The sequence below is a fragment of the Pipistrellus kuhlii genome, unplaced genomic scaffold (genome assembly GCF_014108245.1).
Source record: "Pipistrellus kuhlii isolate mPipKuh1 unplaced genomic scaffold, mPipKuh1.p scaffold_m20_p_1, whole genome shotgun sequence".
In the NCBI taxonomy this organism is placed as follows: Eukaryota; Metazoa; Chordata; class Mammalia; order Chiroptera; family Vespertilionidae; genus Pipistrellus; species Pipistrellus kuhlii.
This window is the reverse complement of record NW_023425404.1, coordinates 187,101,550-187,119,508: the sequence shown is the minus strand read 5'-3', so window position 1 is coordinate 187,119,508 and position 17,959 is coordinate 187,101,550.

Sequence of the window (17,959 nt, the reverse complement as noted above, 5' to 3'; positions counted from 1 at the left end):
GGTGATTGCTAGGGGGGAGGGGTAGGTGGGGAAGGTTGGAGAAGGGTATAAGTAAGATTAAAAATATATAAATAAATAAGTAAAACCACTGAACCAACTGGTCACATTAGGGAAATATCATAAAAAAATAAAATGTATTCTCAGAATCCATACACTGTGTGTGCACTTTTTTAAATATGATTAGTGCTACCACCATTTGAAGGGTAACAGGGAACAGCAAAGAAAACAGCATATCACTTGGTAAATTATCCACAAAGAATCCATCTCTTAATTCACAGCTCCAGTCGTTATTTATAGTCTCAGACAGTAACTTTAGACTTGTCAAAGGGTTTGGAATGGACTTCCTTCCCTACATGAGCTCTCTGTGAATAATTACCATTCACAGTCTTCCTACCTTGGGAAGGTAGATAAAGTTTATTCTAAAAATTAAAATTAAAACTAAAAACCCTTCCTGAAAGATTATACTAGGATCAGAGAATAACTTTAGCTCCAGGATGCCAGAGCTGAGAAAAAAAGATACAAATCTCACTATACCTCACCACAAGTGTGGGAATACGTGTACCTCCCTGCAAATATGTAAATCATAAAAGGGGAAATAGCTGTTATAAGTTGGTAAATTATTAGGAATCTACAATTTTCCAAATGATGTTCCAGCAATGTGCCAGGTGCTTACCTTGTGTAAGAGTTTATATCTTCCTGCCCAGAATGTGCTCAAGGTTTAACAGTGAGTGGAAGGTCGCCCTCACAACCAATCTACCCACAAGTTAACAATAGCAAGTGCTCAGGGAGGAGAAGCAGAGATCAGTGAGGGGTTTGAAAACAGATCTAATTAACTTTATAAAGCCTGAACTGAGGATGACAGCCAGGCCCTGTATAGATGTTTAGAGGCCTGTATACCATATGTAATTCAATGCATACTATATGCATAACCCCTGGACACAGACAATAGGGTGGTGAAGGCCTGGGAAAGGGGCAAGGGTGGGCTAGAAGAGGTCAGTGAGGGAGGGGGAATAAAGGGGACATACATAATACTTTCAACAAAAAGATTTTTTAGAAAATAAAACAATAAAAATCAGACTTATGACTAAATTATTTATGTGCAGAGAAGCCCAATAAAGGTTTAATCATTGTCATCATAGAGCTAAAATGATTACATTAAAGGATCAAACATAATAGGGCTTCAAAGGAAAAATGTTGGTGCCCCTGCTTGAGTGTCTTGCTTTGCTGGGCACCCTACTCACCAGTTTAGTGTAGAACTGGGTAATCCTGCCAACATACAAATGAAGGAAAACAGAGATGTGTTCTGCCAGGACCTTCCCATTCATTCATAGGTCCTTCAATAAAAGTTCTGGAATCCAGAATAAAGGCCTGTAAGAGGCATACTTGGCTGGGAAAACAGCATGTGGATTTCTCTAGTTTATGGGGTGCCTGCTGGGATCCAAGAAAGACAAGAGGCAGAAGGAGGAAGGAAAATTAGGGGAGACAGCCTGCCCTTTGAAATAAGACAGAAGTGGAGGCAGAGCCAGGCTCTAACACTGCCTATGCTTTGAAATGGGTGAAGATACTTCAGCTCCCTGGGCCCCTATAAAATAGAGATGACACCACTGTCCTCACGGAGAAAGTAAGGATCTGATACTTAGCTTGGCACCTGGTAGGTACTTGCTAAATGCTAGTTCTCCTCAATACTAAGGGCACTAGGAAATAAAAAGTCCTGGTGACAAGTGATGAATCATACAAGGTCCAGTGTTAGCTGCTCAGGGAAATACAAAGAAATATAAAAGGTAGTGAGAAGCAAGGCTTGGCTTTCAGCCAGGCAGTGGAATGCGGCTGCTCATGTGATCTCATTGAAAACCTGTCTTTAACCCACAACATTCCAGTAAGTCACTGTAAGCCAAGAGATACAAAAACAAGAGCAGTTAAAAAATGGATAAGATCTGTTTTTCTTCATCAGTTTATGTTGTTCATTCTACTTCATAAATGAGTGAGATCATGTGATATTTATCTTTCTCTGACTGCCTTATTTTGCTTAGCATAATGTTCTCCAGTTTCATCCATGCTGTTGCAAATGGTAAGAATTCCTTCTTTTAATTTTTTAACATAAACTGATGAACAAAAACAGATGCAGAGACAGAGGAGCATCAATCAGACCGTCAAACCTCAGAGGGAAGGTAGGAGAAGGTGGGGGTAAGGGGGAGAGATCAACCAAAGGACTTGTATGCATGCATATAAGCCTAACCAATGGACACAGACAAGAGGAGGGTGAGGGCATGAGTGGGGGGGGGGGACAATGGGGCAATAAAGACATATATATCATACAATACTTTAATAAAGAAAAAAAATGAAAAAAAATGGCTAAAAATGGCTGAGGCTTTTTAAATATAAAATTCAATTGTATAATGTCTGCCAGGTACCTACTACTATTCTAAGTGCTTCATATGTATTATCTTGATAATATGGGAACTGTGGGTATCATCACCCACCCTTTTATTCCAGAGGGAGAAACAGACACAGAGCGTTACTTAACCAAAGCTACCCATTTAATAGCAGGTAAATGTTGAGACTTAAACCTAGGCAGCCTGGTGCTAGAGCATATACCTTCTCTCTTCCACTAAACTGCCACCCTCTACTACCTGCATCATTCTACGTCTTCACGTATTAAAATTGTGTGAGGCACTAAAGCTACACAGTTGAATAAGACCTGGCTCCTGCTCTCAGAAGATCCACAGGCTAATGGGGAGAGTGGGATAGATGAGTCTGGAGCTTTAGAGGGATCAGCAGGACACATGAATGAAGCACAGAGAACAGAGAGACAAAGGCTCTGCCCAGAAGAGTTTGGGGAAAACACACAAAGAAGTCATTACTATTATTTTGAAAAGATACCCAGTATAAGAAACTACTTGTATTTTAATTAGGAAAATGTCTCAGAAAATATTTTATACCAGGAGTTGGGGTGCATGGAAGAGAGAGAATTATAGAGGAAGAGATGTCATTTTCTTTTTCTTTCTTTCTTTTTAAATTCTTACCTGAGGATGTGCTTCTACTTGAGAGAGGGAGAGGGAAAGAGAGAAAGAGAGAGAGAGAGAGAGAGAGAGAGAGAGAGAGAGAGAGAGAGAGAGAGAGAGAGAGAGAAAAGAAGAAGAAGAAGAAGAAGAAGAAGAAGAAGAAGAAGAAGAAGAAGAAGAAGAAGAAGAAGAAGAAGAAGGGAAAAGAAGAGAAGAGAAGAGGAGAGGAGAGGAGAGAAGCATAGATGTGAAAGAGAAACATCAATTGGTTGTCTCCAGTATTCTCTCACCCCACCCCCCATGTAATGAATAAATATATAGAATGTAGACCCTTCTTGAGCAGTAAATCAACTGGTGAAATGTCTAAAAGCCCAGGAATTTCATTCTTAATGTTATTTTAAAAGCAAATTTAGGATTCTTAGAAGAGAGGAAATGCAAATAAAATAAGAACATGATTTAAATGGTGACTGAACAACTTAATACATTAAATGTGCTGAAAACAAATGAATGCTAGAATCCCATAGCTATGTAAAGGAAGTAGAAAAAAAATTTCCTATTACTTTGTATCAAAACAAATTATTTTATTTCTGAGCTAACAGAGCATCATTCATCCATCTCTACACCCACCCGATCACAAAATAGTCAAATGAATCTTTATTAAGATGCACTATGTGCCAAACACTATGCTGTATCTTGAGAACACTCAGTATAATACACAATATTAATGTTGGCTAAATTTTATTGACTACTTGTTATGTTTCAGGCATCTTTCTAAACCCTTCACATTTTTTTTTTTTTTTTTTTTTACTAATTCTCCTCATGCCACAGGGAATCTGGTATGTATTTCCATACTCTTTTCTATAACATAATATTACAGGCATATATTCACATACTCCTCAAAGAGTCATTGATCACCTACTATCTGAAAGGCACACTACACTGTTAGGCACCAATTTGATGAATACAATCTCATCCTTAAATCTAGTGGTGAAGATAGTCATATCCACAAATAACTACAATTTCAGGCTCTATGACTCCTATGGTCTTGCAAAGCCCTTGTCATTAGCATAAGTAAGACATCTCCAAAGCTTTCTGAAAACATGCAAATCTGATTTTGAATACAAACAACAGAAATATTTTGAGAGTGAAAATAACCAAAGAGAAATATTGTTAATATGCAAAAGAGAAATTTTCAAAATTATATTAAAAAACAAAACTCGCCCTATCTGGTTTGGCTCAATGGATAGAGTGTAGGCATGCAGACTGAAGGGTCCCGGGTTCGATTCTAGTCAAAGGGTTGTGCCCAGGTCGAGGGCTGGACCCCAGTAGGGGAGCATAAAGGATTAATGATTCTCATCATTAATGTTTCTATCTCTTTCACCCTTCCTCTCTCTGAAATCAATAAAAATATATTTTTTTTTTTAAAAAAACTCTTTTTGTGTGACTAAGGGCTATAAACCATGTTAACAGCAGGTAAATACTGGATATGTCAGTCAACACCAGTGTTTTCAAGCCACTAATGTTGGCACAAAGCATGACTTCTCAAGATCTCATTGCTGGAAGTATGAGCCCAGCCTCAGAAGATGCTCATATAAATATCTTGAGTTATTGATGAACATCATGACTTTGTCATCCATTAACAGCAACTATATATTGCAACACTTTCTAAATGAAGGCTTATAAATAACCATAGTTTTAATTACTCAGGAGAACTTCAACATCCATCAGCACTCACAACTATGAGGCATCACCATGGTCCTAAGAAGTCACAGTCACTCAAAAAGGTTATAGCCACAAAAGAGTAAAGATTTTGTACCTTAAAAGAAAAGGATGACTTCTATCAAGAAAACACAAATCTAGAACTTTTTGAAAGTGAAAATCCAGAGAATGAGTGGGGAATTATGTGCATTGCAGAGAAAGCAATAGGAAAAGAAAGAGTCCCAGTCAAATCAGAGATGAGATTAATCAACAGTCAATATGGGTAAAAGAAAGACAGAGTCCTTTGAGCTAAAGATAAATGGTTTGGTTGGTTTATTTCATACTTTTCATTAACTCCATTTTTTTAATGTATAAAATATGTATCTTATCCATTTCCAAAAATGGGACTCTGGATTACATACAAAGTTAGACACATGAAACAAGACAATAAAAACAAAAACAAGATCAAATCCAGCTCAAAGAAGTAAGGAAATAAATGCTAGCATATACTTGGAATGCACTACTTTTTTTGCAACTGAGTTCTGAATTTAATTCTGTGTTTCCTAGCTAAGAATTTTGCTTGGACAAAAATCAAAATGTGTAGAGTTAAATAAATATTCATTATCCAACACAAGGAAATGGGACTTCCCTGACCTCTCTAGTTCAATTGTAACTCCATTCCACTCTGGGTACCTAGTTAGTGCTAGCCCTATTCCTTCTGTATTTTCCTTCAAAGCATTAATCAATTTTCTAAATTATATATCTTTTGCTTATTTTCTGTTTCTTATACTAGAATGTAAGTAAGGTTCATGAGAACAGGAGTCTTTGTGTTCTGTTCACCATTTCATCTTGCGTTTTTAGAGTAGTGCCCAACACACATAGAATAGAATGATTTTATCCTGAATATTGAATTCCAGAAGCAATGTATCATGTAGTCCCCAAAATAAACTACATCAAGCTATGAGGCTATGCTGGAGAAGGGAGATAATGGGCATCAGAAGCATAACCTAAAAGGAACATGCAATGTGTAGTGACAAGGGAACAGAATTTGAAACCAGAAGATCTAAGTTCAGCTACCAAGGTCACCCTCTCCTGCCCTTTGAGTCCTATCAGACAATAGGGCATAACTGTGAAGCACGCGGACTCTGGAGACAAGCAACATGGTTTTAAATACTGGCTCTGAAAGCTTGTAAGCTGTGTGACCTTTGATAATTTACTTAGCCTCTCTGTGCCTTAGTTTCTTTTTCTGTAAAATGTAGATAATGATAATACCCTCAAAGGATTACTCTGAGAATTAAATGAATTTATATGTGTAAATCAATCATAACATTGTCTTGCACATAGAAAAACTAAGTACTGGCAGTTAATTTGAACTTGTGACCCTCATTTATAAAACATGGATAATAACTACCTTCAGAGTAGTCATGAGGATGAAGTGATCTTAATACATGTTAATGTGCTTACATTTTTAATAGATGACTTATTTTTTATTTTTCCAAAAGTAATGTAAGCTCATCATAACTTTTTCAGAAAAATGGAAAGAGGAAAATTCCTGTGTATCTCAGTAAACAGTGACCACTATTAGCATTTGCTTATATAAATTTCCAGATTTCTTCCTATATCATGCCAGAATACAGATATGTGTTTATGAAAATACTAGAGGCCTGGTGCATGAAATTTGTGTACTTGGTGGGTGGGGGAGTCCTCAGCCTGGCCTGTGCCCTCTCACAGTCCAGGAGCCCTTGGGAGATATCCAACTGATGGGCAGGCCTAAGCTGCCAGTCTGATATCCTTACCACTGCCACAGAGGTAGGTGAGGCTGTCCCCACCACTGGTGAGCTTACCAGCTGTGAGCTCAGCTTCTGGCAGAGCAGCGCTCCCCCTGTGGGAGCACACTGACCACCAGGGAACAGCTTCTGCATTGAACATCTACTCTCTGGTGGTCACTGCGCATCAATTGACTCTCCGACATCCCCCAAAAGTTCTGGGATTGCAAGAGGGTGCAGGTCAGGCCGAGGGACCCCACCAGTGCATGATCAGGGCTTGGGAGGGACAGGAGGTTGGCCAGCCAAAGAGGGACTGCAGGAGGGCTCCAGGAAGTGTCTGGCCCATCTCACTCAGGCCCAATCAGCCAGACCTCAGCAGCAAGCTAATCTACAGGTCAGAGTGTTTTCCCCTCATGGTCAGAGCATGTCATAGAGAGTAATTGAGCTGCCTTAGCATATCATTAGCATACTACACTTTGATTGGTTTTCTGGCCAACTGAACAACCAGATACTTAGTATATTAGGCTTCTATTATATAGGATAAGTTTAACAGAGTTGGACACACACAGTATAATATACTATTCTGAAACCTGCTTTTTAAAAACTTATCATGAGTGGTATTTCATATCAACAAATAAAGATCTACATCTTTCTATGTAATAGCTGCCTAGTTTTCCATTGTCTGAAAGTGCCTTGATTTACTTAGCCAATACTCTAATCACAGTTAGATTGTTTCCAATTTGTGAAAGAGCTTTGTAAACTATAAGGTAATATACAAATGTCAACTATCATCACCTTTATTTTTTTTTTAAATAAACATCTAGACTTCACCATTAAAACTCCTGAAGGGTCTTCTTTCACTACTTCTCTAACCCTTTAGAAATGATGCTTTACTCTAATTGTATTCACACATTCATTCAAAATGCATGGCATTTAGGGATCCCTTGTCTAATAGAAAACAACATGCAAATTCCAAAATCAGACCTAGAGGAGGTGATGAGGATTACTCCCAGGAGCCTAGCTCACTACAAAGACTGTGTACTTTCACCTGGCATATACCACCTCACTCACACTCCTTTGCTCATAGAAGGGCATCACTCACTTATTGCTGCCTTTTCAGAATGCACCCATGGCTTCAGAATCATTATTGGCATTGAATCCCAAATAACCACTATAAAACAATGGGAAAAGGTAGGAGAGATGACTATAAGTATTTACTTAGTAGCTACCAGCTACAGTACACATGTTGGAAGTGGCAAATTTTGTAGTTATATTATTATAGTTTACATAATTGACCCACCTATATTCTGAGTTCCTATAGATTTGAAAACATGTCTCATCTTTCTCAGTTGCCTCACCATTGCCTGATAGAATGCCTTAAAGAGTAGTAGATAGTTAATGAATATTGTTCAATCAAGAAGAGCAGTTGAAATAATGACTGAAGACCTTGATCACACTATTTTACAATCTCATTGATTAATAACAGAAGTTATAATATAAGTGCCAATGTATTCTCAGAAAATAAAACCTGCCATATTATTTCTGGTAGGATGGAGTTGGATAGGGCATCATATTGCATAACAACAAGTAATTTGGAATTGCTACTCTTTTTTTAACAATAAATTTTCTCTATTAATTAATGCTGTGACTTAGTGCATGACAGGAAACAGAGGGCCCTGCTGATAGCAATTTTGCAAGAGAAGGTGGCTTGTACATTGAGATATATTGCAGATGTATGTCTTCCTGGCTCCGGTCCCAGCATGAGTTGGATGGGTTCAGCTTATAAAACTCTGGCCTTTCACCTTTTCAAGGCTACAATTAACTTCCCTATGAGCTTCATTCACTCTACAAATATTTACTGCATGGCCAATATGTACCCCATAAGCACGAGATTTAGGGAGGTCCAACATGACAAAAATTAATAATTGAAACTCAAATAGGCTATCTATAAACATTTTGAGTCTCTTAACAATGGATCATCAAGACAAATATTATTCATGACTATCAAAGATAGGGCTTATATATTTTTACATCCTAATATTAAAATCACACTAACCAACATGGAGGTTTTAGCAAGTGGATTTCATTGTCTCCTACCTGTTCCAACTACTTTATAATGGCCACCAGGAATTCATTTTAAAAATGATTCAACCACATCTGAACCCTAAGGAAAATTCTGCAATCAATGAGTAATGTCTGTCATGTACAAAGAGTCAGCCAAGTGTTGTGTGTGTCAAGTATTTGCCATTCCTACATCTTACTGGTATATGTTATACTGACCTTCTCCTTTGTCTTCTGCTGGCTTCTCTATTTTATTAGCTCCCTGGGAGTTATTTGAGGACCCATCTATTTCATAAACAATGACCCAACATTGTTAATATAGAGCCCCACCCCAAGCCGCACTTCACCATCGAGCACTTGATTAAATGTCAAATTTCATCCTTCTCCACTTTCTTCAATTTGGGTATGTCTTATTGTTTTAAATAAAATCATGTAGCTACTTGAGGCCAGCAACTTTTATCTTTATTCTTTTTAGCCTTGCAGCTCATTGCTTAGCTCTATCAAGTGAGCTCAGCAAACTAACATTTTCTTCATTATTGCATGGAGAAAGGGTCATTGCAGAGCACTGAACACCTGGAGTCATACACAAGTTGTCCATTTTCCACAGACATGACTTTGTGCAAATTCATGCAACTATTTGGTGCCTCAGTTTTCCCATCTCTGAAATAGAGATGTGGCCATAGAAAATCTCTAATTTCCCAAATCAACCTAGAATTCAATAGTTCTACATATCTTAAAGGACACTGTATTTCAAAGAGGACTTTTGTGCCTTGAAATATCTCTTTTCATCTAATAAAACAAAAGTGTGTTTTTTTTTCCTTTGATAAAGACGTGAATTGTGGATCTTCTTGAGAGGCATATTAGCTTTCCCTCACTCTCTATTTTAAGTTCCCAATAAATGAATGCTGATTCTGTCCTCTTGCTTCAGCCCTTAAAAAAAAGCCCACTCTCAAACTAATAGAAAATAGGATTTGAGTGATGGCCCTTACACTAATTGGTCAGGAGCCCTAGATACAATATTGTTATTGACAGAATGTACTCCCTGCTCATGTGCTGATAAAGTAGCTTAGCAGGCAGACAGAGAGTAAATGGAGGACAAAGAAAAAGTACCTGAAAGTTGGGTCCAAGTGGAAGAATTGAGTCAGCATTGTGGGTTTCTTGCTAATAAGAGACCTTGCTCAGTGGATATTAACAGAAGTCATCATATTCAACAAGACAACGGGATCAGGAAAGTAAGCATTGCCAAGGGTGGGTGAGAGGTTAAGAAAAGAGAGAAGATTCAAAGCTTGACTTGCTCTATTCGACCTTTGAGGTCTACATAGGATCAAATGTAAATGAAATCGTTTTAGAGACCATAATCTTTAACTCAGAAGAATAGTATGCATAAAGAAATCCCATAACAATCTGTCAGAAACTATCTATTGATTTTTAAAGATAAAACATAAAATGTTCAAAGGAGCATCATAAATATAATGGCATGGGTTAAGATCAAGTGTAAAGAAGCTTCTACAATGGGACTGTATTCTTCTGTGGCTGGTGATGAACTAACTCAGTGGTCTACCAGGTCTTTTCCCTAGAAAGGAGCTTCTGTCTGCTATAACTAAATCTATCTAAATTTTAAAGAGTCAAAATGGAACTAGCAGAAACCAGGGTTTGGCTCAGTGGATAGAGCATCGGTCTGAGGACCGAAAGGACCCATGTTCAATTCTGGTCAAGGGCATGTACCTTGGTTGTGGGCACATCCCCAGTAGGGAGTGTGCAGGAGGCAGCTGATCGATGTTTCTCTCTCATCGATGTTTCTAACTCTCTATCCCTCTCCCTTCCATTCTGTAAAAAATCAATATTTTTAAAAATTGAACTAAATGTTAATATCTATATTCGTTCTCATAATGGTAGTTTGTTTATACTGTGGTCAAGCCTTCAATTTGCCATCCCTTAACACTAATAGAAACACTACCTGACCAGCAGCTTGGCAATGTGCTAGGGGGAATAGAACCTACAAGTGGGCAAGCAGCGTCTCTGACCCCAGAGTAATTGGATTCAGTCATAAATTCCAAAAAATCCTTTCACTTTAAGTAGTGCTCAGACAAACCAAAGTTCATTTTCCCTGAAATCCTAGACTTATCTACAAAGAACCCTGAAAATATAGTTGACCCTTGAACAACACAGGGCTTAAGGATGCTGACCACCACCCCCTTATACAATTGAAAATCTACATATACCTTTTGACCTCCCCAAAATGTAGTTGTCCCTCAGTATTAATGGGGGACATGTTCCAGGTGGGGAGAAGGGATCAGTATGTAAGTGGACCTTCATAGTTAAGACTGGCATTACTCAAGGGTCAACTGTATTCTTCACATCATTTTTATCTTCCCACCTCAACTTCCCTCTTCCCATCACCTCCATTCCAACCTTCCCCAACCTCAGAAAAGAAAAAATTAGGGCAAGTTTTCCCAGAATTCTTTATGTAGTCTTCTATAACTTGTAATGCCATCATCCTCCTTCCTGCCTGTCCTCCTGAAATGACCAGAGCCAGGCCAGACTAGGGTTCTTCACATTCTTCAAACCAGTTGCAGCAAAAGGGATTCTGTCCCAGCCAGAACTCAGTCTCTGCTGAGGACATAAAGGCCACATGACCAGCCTGGACTTACCCGCCAAGCAAACAGCAAAGAAGACACAGCCCAGAGGACTAGGAGTTCTACTATCAAAAGGATAATTGAGTCCCACACCACACACCCACCTCCCTCCTACCCACTCTGTGTCCCAGAGAAAGGAGTAGGACACATTACTTTGAGCACCGGGCAAAGGAACGATTCCTTCCTCCCACTCGTCACATTCTTCTGAGGAATGGGGCTGACTTTGATTCTGCAGATTACATTCACAATTAAATTCTTCAAGACTTTGTACTCTGGGAGAATGGTAAACAATCCAACTCTTGTCCTCAGATAACCATGTGTGTGTGTGTGTGTGTGTGTGTGTGTGTGTGTGTGTGTGGTGGGGGTGGAGAGTGTAAAGAACTGAATTTAAAGAGAAGGGACACGTCAACTACTGGGAAAGTCTTCACAAACAGAAATAAATGTGAGTGAAACACCTTGTAATTTAAAACTATGTTTCTCCTGATGGCCTCTCCAGGTCTCAGCCTAGAGCCAGGCCAACCTTGGATTCCATTTGGCTGCCTTAGGTTAACAAATGCACTACTCTACTCCAGGGCAGACTCCAGGGTGCCCCTAGCTCCTTGTGAAAAGCCCCCTGGCAGGAGGAACACTTATGTTTGACATGTCACTGACAACAACAGAATTGTGTCAGATGCTCAGAGCCCAATAAGTGCAGGCAGTGGCAGAGGAGGGGTTAATAAGGCTTTGTGTGCGTGCCTCTCTGGGATTTATTGTAAAAGGCCTTCCTGAGTGCAAGTGAAACTTTACCCCTGCATATTTCACGGGGCATTGGGAGGAAGAGTTGTTGGAACCCAGCTTTCAATAGGAAGCTCAATCAGGAAGTCCATGGTTTTAAGGAAAACATGGTATTTTTAAGGAAAACATTTCCCTAAATAAGGCACTTCTGCTGATCCCAAATTTATAATGTGGTGCCAGGAATATTAGAGAACACTTTCTACATGTTTGAACCTTTCTCATTACCCATCCACTGAGAATGATAACTCATTCATTCCACAGATGTCTAATGGATATCCACAATGTTGATGAAATTTTCCTCCCAGGTCAGAAGGTGAGCAGAGCAGGCAAGGATACCCAGATAATCAGGGCTGGATTTTGACCTTATGGAACTTGCAGCCTGATGGGGAAATCGACACACAAACACCAAAGATATTTCAGTGCAGGGAAGAAACATTGGGCAGGTTAGAAACTGGCCTCTAATGGACTGGGCATTTGGCACTCGAGGAGAAATTGATTCCAGCTGGGGTGAAGTATGCTGCTTAGCGTTGGTGTCCAACTGGAGGCCGGGAGCCCTCCACATCCCATCACATCGAGCAAGGAGCATCTCTAAGACAACTGTGCTTTTTTGCCAATATATGCAGGTACACATCCATGTGTGGTCTGAATTTCTATAGCATTCTAGGGTTTTTTTCCTCCTTTCTTGCCACAGTAACACCAGGAGGTAGATATGTTCACACAATTGCTAAGCTTCATTTTTTTTAACTCTTTCATGTTGTAAGAGGATTAGCTTTATTAGTTCAGTTAGTTCACTTTCCTCTAATTTTTAAAATACATTTATTGTTGAGAGTATTACAGCTGCCCCCTCCATTTCTTACCACTCCTGCCCTCCATCCAGATACTGCCCTGCCCCCTCCCTGTTGCCTGTGTCCATGGATTATGCATATATGCTTCTAAATTTTTTTATTAATCTCTTCCTTTCTGCCAGCCCTCTCCCTCTGAGATTCATCAGTCTGTTCCATGGTTCCATGTTTCTGGTTCTATTTTTTTCATCAATTTATTTTGTTCATTAGATCCCTTGTTCGTTTATTTTGATTTGTAGATTTAATTGTTGATAGATATGTATTTATTGTCATTTATTGTTCATATTTTTATCTTTTTTTCCTTTGATTTTTTTTTTAAACATTAAACACAAACCAAGAATAAAAGCAGGAGTTGACTTCAATAGGCAAGCACTGACTCTCCAGGTTGGAGGTGAGGGCTTCAGCTAGCATTCCGGCTCTCTTGTGTTTGTTTGGTTTACTCCTGACAGATACAATGGAATGCTTCAATGAAAAACACCCAACTTATTTTCCATCTATGAATGAACAGAAGGCATCCTGTGGCTAAGGAAGAATAAACATTCAGCCCCTCTGGAGGCCTGCTGGCTCACCCATGCTGCACCACTATTGTGCCCACTCTGGCTTCCACATGTAATTTACTGACGTTTGTGCTCTTTGACGGCAGGTGATTTATCACTGACACCTCTTTGCCACTTCCACTGGGGGCCACTGCAATGGGGCAAGGTTCAAGGAAGTTGGCCGAAACTGAAGCAGACATTTTATCAACTAACTATTGCGTTTTCTAATTCTTGACTTTTCCCCAGGAGCTTTTCGTTTTCATTTTGTTGGCTGCTGTTCACTCCTCTGGTGTTGTACAACCCCAGGTTATTTTTTTCTGGAAGTAATAGAGCCTCTGGTATAGTTGGAGCGGGGATGAGGGGAGAGTGTTGCAAAGAGATATTAAGGTTCCTTGCCCCTAACAACTGAGTTTCACCATGGTTTTGAGGGTTAGAGAGATATTTCTAAAGACTGGAGATAGATGGGCTGACTGAGATATGGGATTGAGTTGAGAGTATTCTGTGTGCACAAGTCAGCAGGGATGGTGAAGAAGCATGGCTGAATGCTTGACTCGTCCACTTGCTAACACTCCTCTATCAGTCTCAGTTCCTATCACAAGATCTTCACTTGCACCATCATTCATTTATTTCTTGCATTTATTCATTCATTCAACAAATGAGTGCCTATATGAGAAAGAGTACTTTGAAAAGACTGGATGCCCAGTATGGAAACAAAACAGTAAATAAGATATGGGGACTCCTCTCAAGGAATTCATGGTCCTGTAGGGGAAATCCTGCATATATTTTGAAATAGATTTCCAAATGCCCCAATTATACTGAAATAGATTGTTAACTTTACCTCCTGAGATGGGAAAGAGAGGGGCATCATATCCATTTCCCACCTTTCCCCTTAGATACAATATTTCTAAAAAGTTCCCCTTTCAAAATAATTTGTCCATCTCCTTTTTTCTTTTCTCCCACTCTCCACATCTTCTCCATAGTTCCCTTATTTTTGCTCTTGTTGAAGCCAAAGAGTTTTATTTGGAAGGACCACAATTCAGAGCATAAGGAGAAATCATGCAATCTCCCTCCAAGGTTGGCCTACCCCTCTTTCTTTACTAAGGAGGGATGTAGCATGTCCAAGTCTGGGAAATAGGCATAATTCTGTTACCGTGCTGGCTCATCCTGGGCTCTTCTGGGCACAGGAAGAAATGATACCAAACTACACTGAGTCACTAACGGTGATTTTATGATTAAGATAATCATAGAACTGGATTTCACCATTGACTTTGTTTTATAATACTGTAAAATAGGTTAGACACTGAAGGGCCGGGGTCTTTGCATCTCAGCCTTTCTCTCCGTGTAGACAAATGCTTTTGCCCTACCCCTTTTTTGAGATTGCCTGGTCCACACTTTGATGGACTATCAGTGCTATTTGGAGAAAGGGTTGCTCAATTAATGTCCACAGGAGATGCTCAAGTTTCTAAAACAAAAAGTAAAGAAAGAGTCTTTTATTTCATTTGTTTTTCTAGACAGGCCTCCACAATCACAAGGCTCTAGGACAGTTTACCTTTTGCATATTCACACATCCATGCAGCACCACACAAGGACAGGACCAGCTTCCATCCATAGCTGCTCAATGAATACCCCTGTCCACACCACCAAAGAATACAAGAGATGTGGCCACCATCACAGCCCTTTTGTTACAAGCATTTTTCCTTGCCAGACGTTCCTGCTTCATTCTTTTTTAAACACCAGACGAAGGAGAATATTTCTTCCCCTTTCCTTTCTTTCATAGAAAGGCAATGGGTTCATGGTCATAAGAACAGAACACATCAGTTTCAAGCAAAAATATTCTAGGTTTTGAAAAGTATAAACTACTTGAATAATTAGTTTAAAAGACAAACCTTCAAGTGTCCTCAGTAGAAATGCTGTAAGCACAGTCTTCTCCTAAAATGTAAACTGGAGAACTAAATAAGGGCCTGAAACCATTTTTCTTTTAATTGACTTTTCTAAAATTCCTCTTAATATGGGTGATCTTTCACCACCCCATTGTCAACTACAGGAAACAATTATTTTTGGTCATCAAAAGAGTCATTTTGACCAATGAACTGTCATTATCAATCAATCTACGGTTGTCTGCATAGCCTTGCACTAAATACAAAAACAGATAGAATAAATCTGTAAGTGAATAAATTTTCTGCACACCAATCCCCGCAGGCCATGTGTTTATAAGTCAACAGCTTAAAATGAAAACATCTGATGAAGGTAATACACCTGTTAAAAGAGCATAAAGTTCCAAACCCAATGGTAAAATATAAAGATTATAAAGCCTCTTCAAGGAGCCATCAAAGCAAACTATTAAATGAATACATCTGCTCTGTGCTAGAGTGTAGTTTATAAGTGCCACTCAAAATAAAAGAGATTTAGGACAAACATTTCATAAAAGAATGTGAAAAGCGGTGAAGATAATGCATTTGAGGATGACGAGGGAAAATGGAATGGGTCCAGTGAATGAGAAGAGTTGACCTAAACTCAGTCCAGGACTCCTCCTCCAGACCTGGCTTCTTTTCTGTCTGAGTTTTTTTTGTGTGTTTTTTTTGTTTGTTTGTTGTTATTGTTTTTTATCAGTTGTAAAGTAGCAGCACGATCCACCCAAGCCAAAACATGAAGTCATCACTTAATTCTTCATCTTCATCCTTCTTATCCATTCTACATCCTCCTTTAGCTCAGGACCTCATCAACCTGACCCTAATGATCTTTCTAGAACATAGCTCTGACCATGCTTCACCAGGTGACAGCATGGCAGTGCCTCCACCTGGACCTAGAGGGAGCTCTTTCACATGGCAGCCAGGCGCTGCTCTCAGAGCTGTCCCCAGCCCACACCTCCTGTCTGACATCTTATTAACCCTACCTCTTTGTTCTAGCTTTATCTAGATTCTCTTCTGGGCCTTCTTTCCTTATCTTATATCTCTTCATCTTTTAAGAATCAGCTAAGATTTCAGCTCTTCTAGGAGGTCTTGTTGATCTCTTGAGGCTAAGTTAGGTCCTTCTGCTCAGAGATTGGTCTACCACTATCCCTAGAAGATAATAATCATTGGTTTATACACCTGTTTCCCCAAATAAATAATGAGCTCATTGACCATAGGGGATCTCTATATTCATCTCTATATCCACCATGCACATAACAACCAAGGTTAGTACATGATCTATCTCACAAAAATACATATACACATCTATTCCATGAATAGACATGTAATATATTAAATATAGTATAATAAGAACTACAATCTACATTTACATGCCAGTAAAATAAGAACTTATTTACTTCTTTACATCCTTCAAGAAAAGTTGTAGTTTCTTTATTGGTTTTGTTTGGTTTTACCATTAGGGAAGAGGCTTTGAAATTAATAAAATATGAGTGTGAGCTTTACCAAACTTCCTAGTAACAATAATAAGTAATAATCCTTGCTGATCATATACCATTGAAACACTATTCTGGTGTCTTTATATGCCTGAATTAAGTTGTCCTTGCAGTTGAGCTAAATAGGGGGGTCTATATAGTACTATTCTTCCTATCTATAGAAAGGGGTAAAATATTTTCTCTAAAGCCTTGAAAAAAACTCATCCAAAGGCATATAGATCAGGAAGAATAGAATCAAGATGCAACCCAGGCTCTTCTATTAGCTTCAATCAAAATTTTAACTCACAATGATTAACTACTATTCCAAAATAGACACTACTTAAATCACCATCTAAGATGTAGGCCCAGTTAGCCGCAGACCTTTTGTGTCATTGAATGGCATATGCAAGTCTGGGGCCAGAGCTGAATTGCTTGGGCAATAGGGGTCAGACTAATGCTGACTCCGGGGGTCCTCCCACTTTCTCCATCATTTTGCTCAAATTGGTCCTGGTTCCTTTGCAGTGACATAGTACGAACACTGTTGAAGTTCACTGGCAAAGGCAACAGCAGACACTTTACCAAAAGAAAGAAGCATTGCATGCATGGCAAGGGGAGAATCAGAGTAGAAAAAGTATGTAGCAGTTCCAACATTGAAATCACCTTGGAAATGTCAACATTTCAATCTGTGTTCAAAGATTTCTACTTTTTGCTGCTGAGCATACAAACAACAATATCAAGAATAATAACTGGAATAACATCTGCCCCTTCCACATAGCACTGATTATGCCCCAGGGCTGCCTTCTATGCCTCTTCTCATTATAACTTTTTAACAACCCTATGAGGAAGGTACCATCATTATTACACTTTATAGCTGAATGTTAACCGGGCCTGAATTCACTAAGTAAATCTTTAAACATTGTTGTTTGCAGATCCCATTGTCAGTCACTGCAGGGTACCCCACTGGATAGATTAATATTTCAGAACCTAGGACATCTTTTTAGGTGATATCATCTGAATTTTGGCCTTCTTTACTTTTAAGTCCCCTAATAAGGTTTGAGATTACTTCTCACTCAAATGTAAAGATCATGCTCACTGCCTCAAAACGCTATGAATTTGATTTTTTTAAAATATATTTTTATTGACTTCAGAGAGAGAGGGAAAGGGAAATTGAGATACAAACACCAATGATGAGAAACATTGATTGGCTGCCTTTTGCATGCCCCCTACCTACAACCCGTGTATTGCCCTTGACAAACATCAAA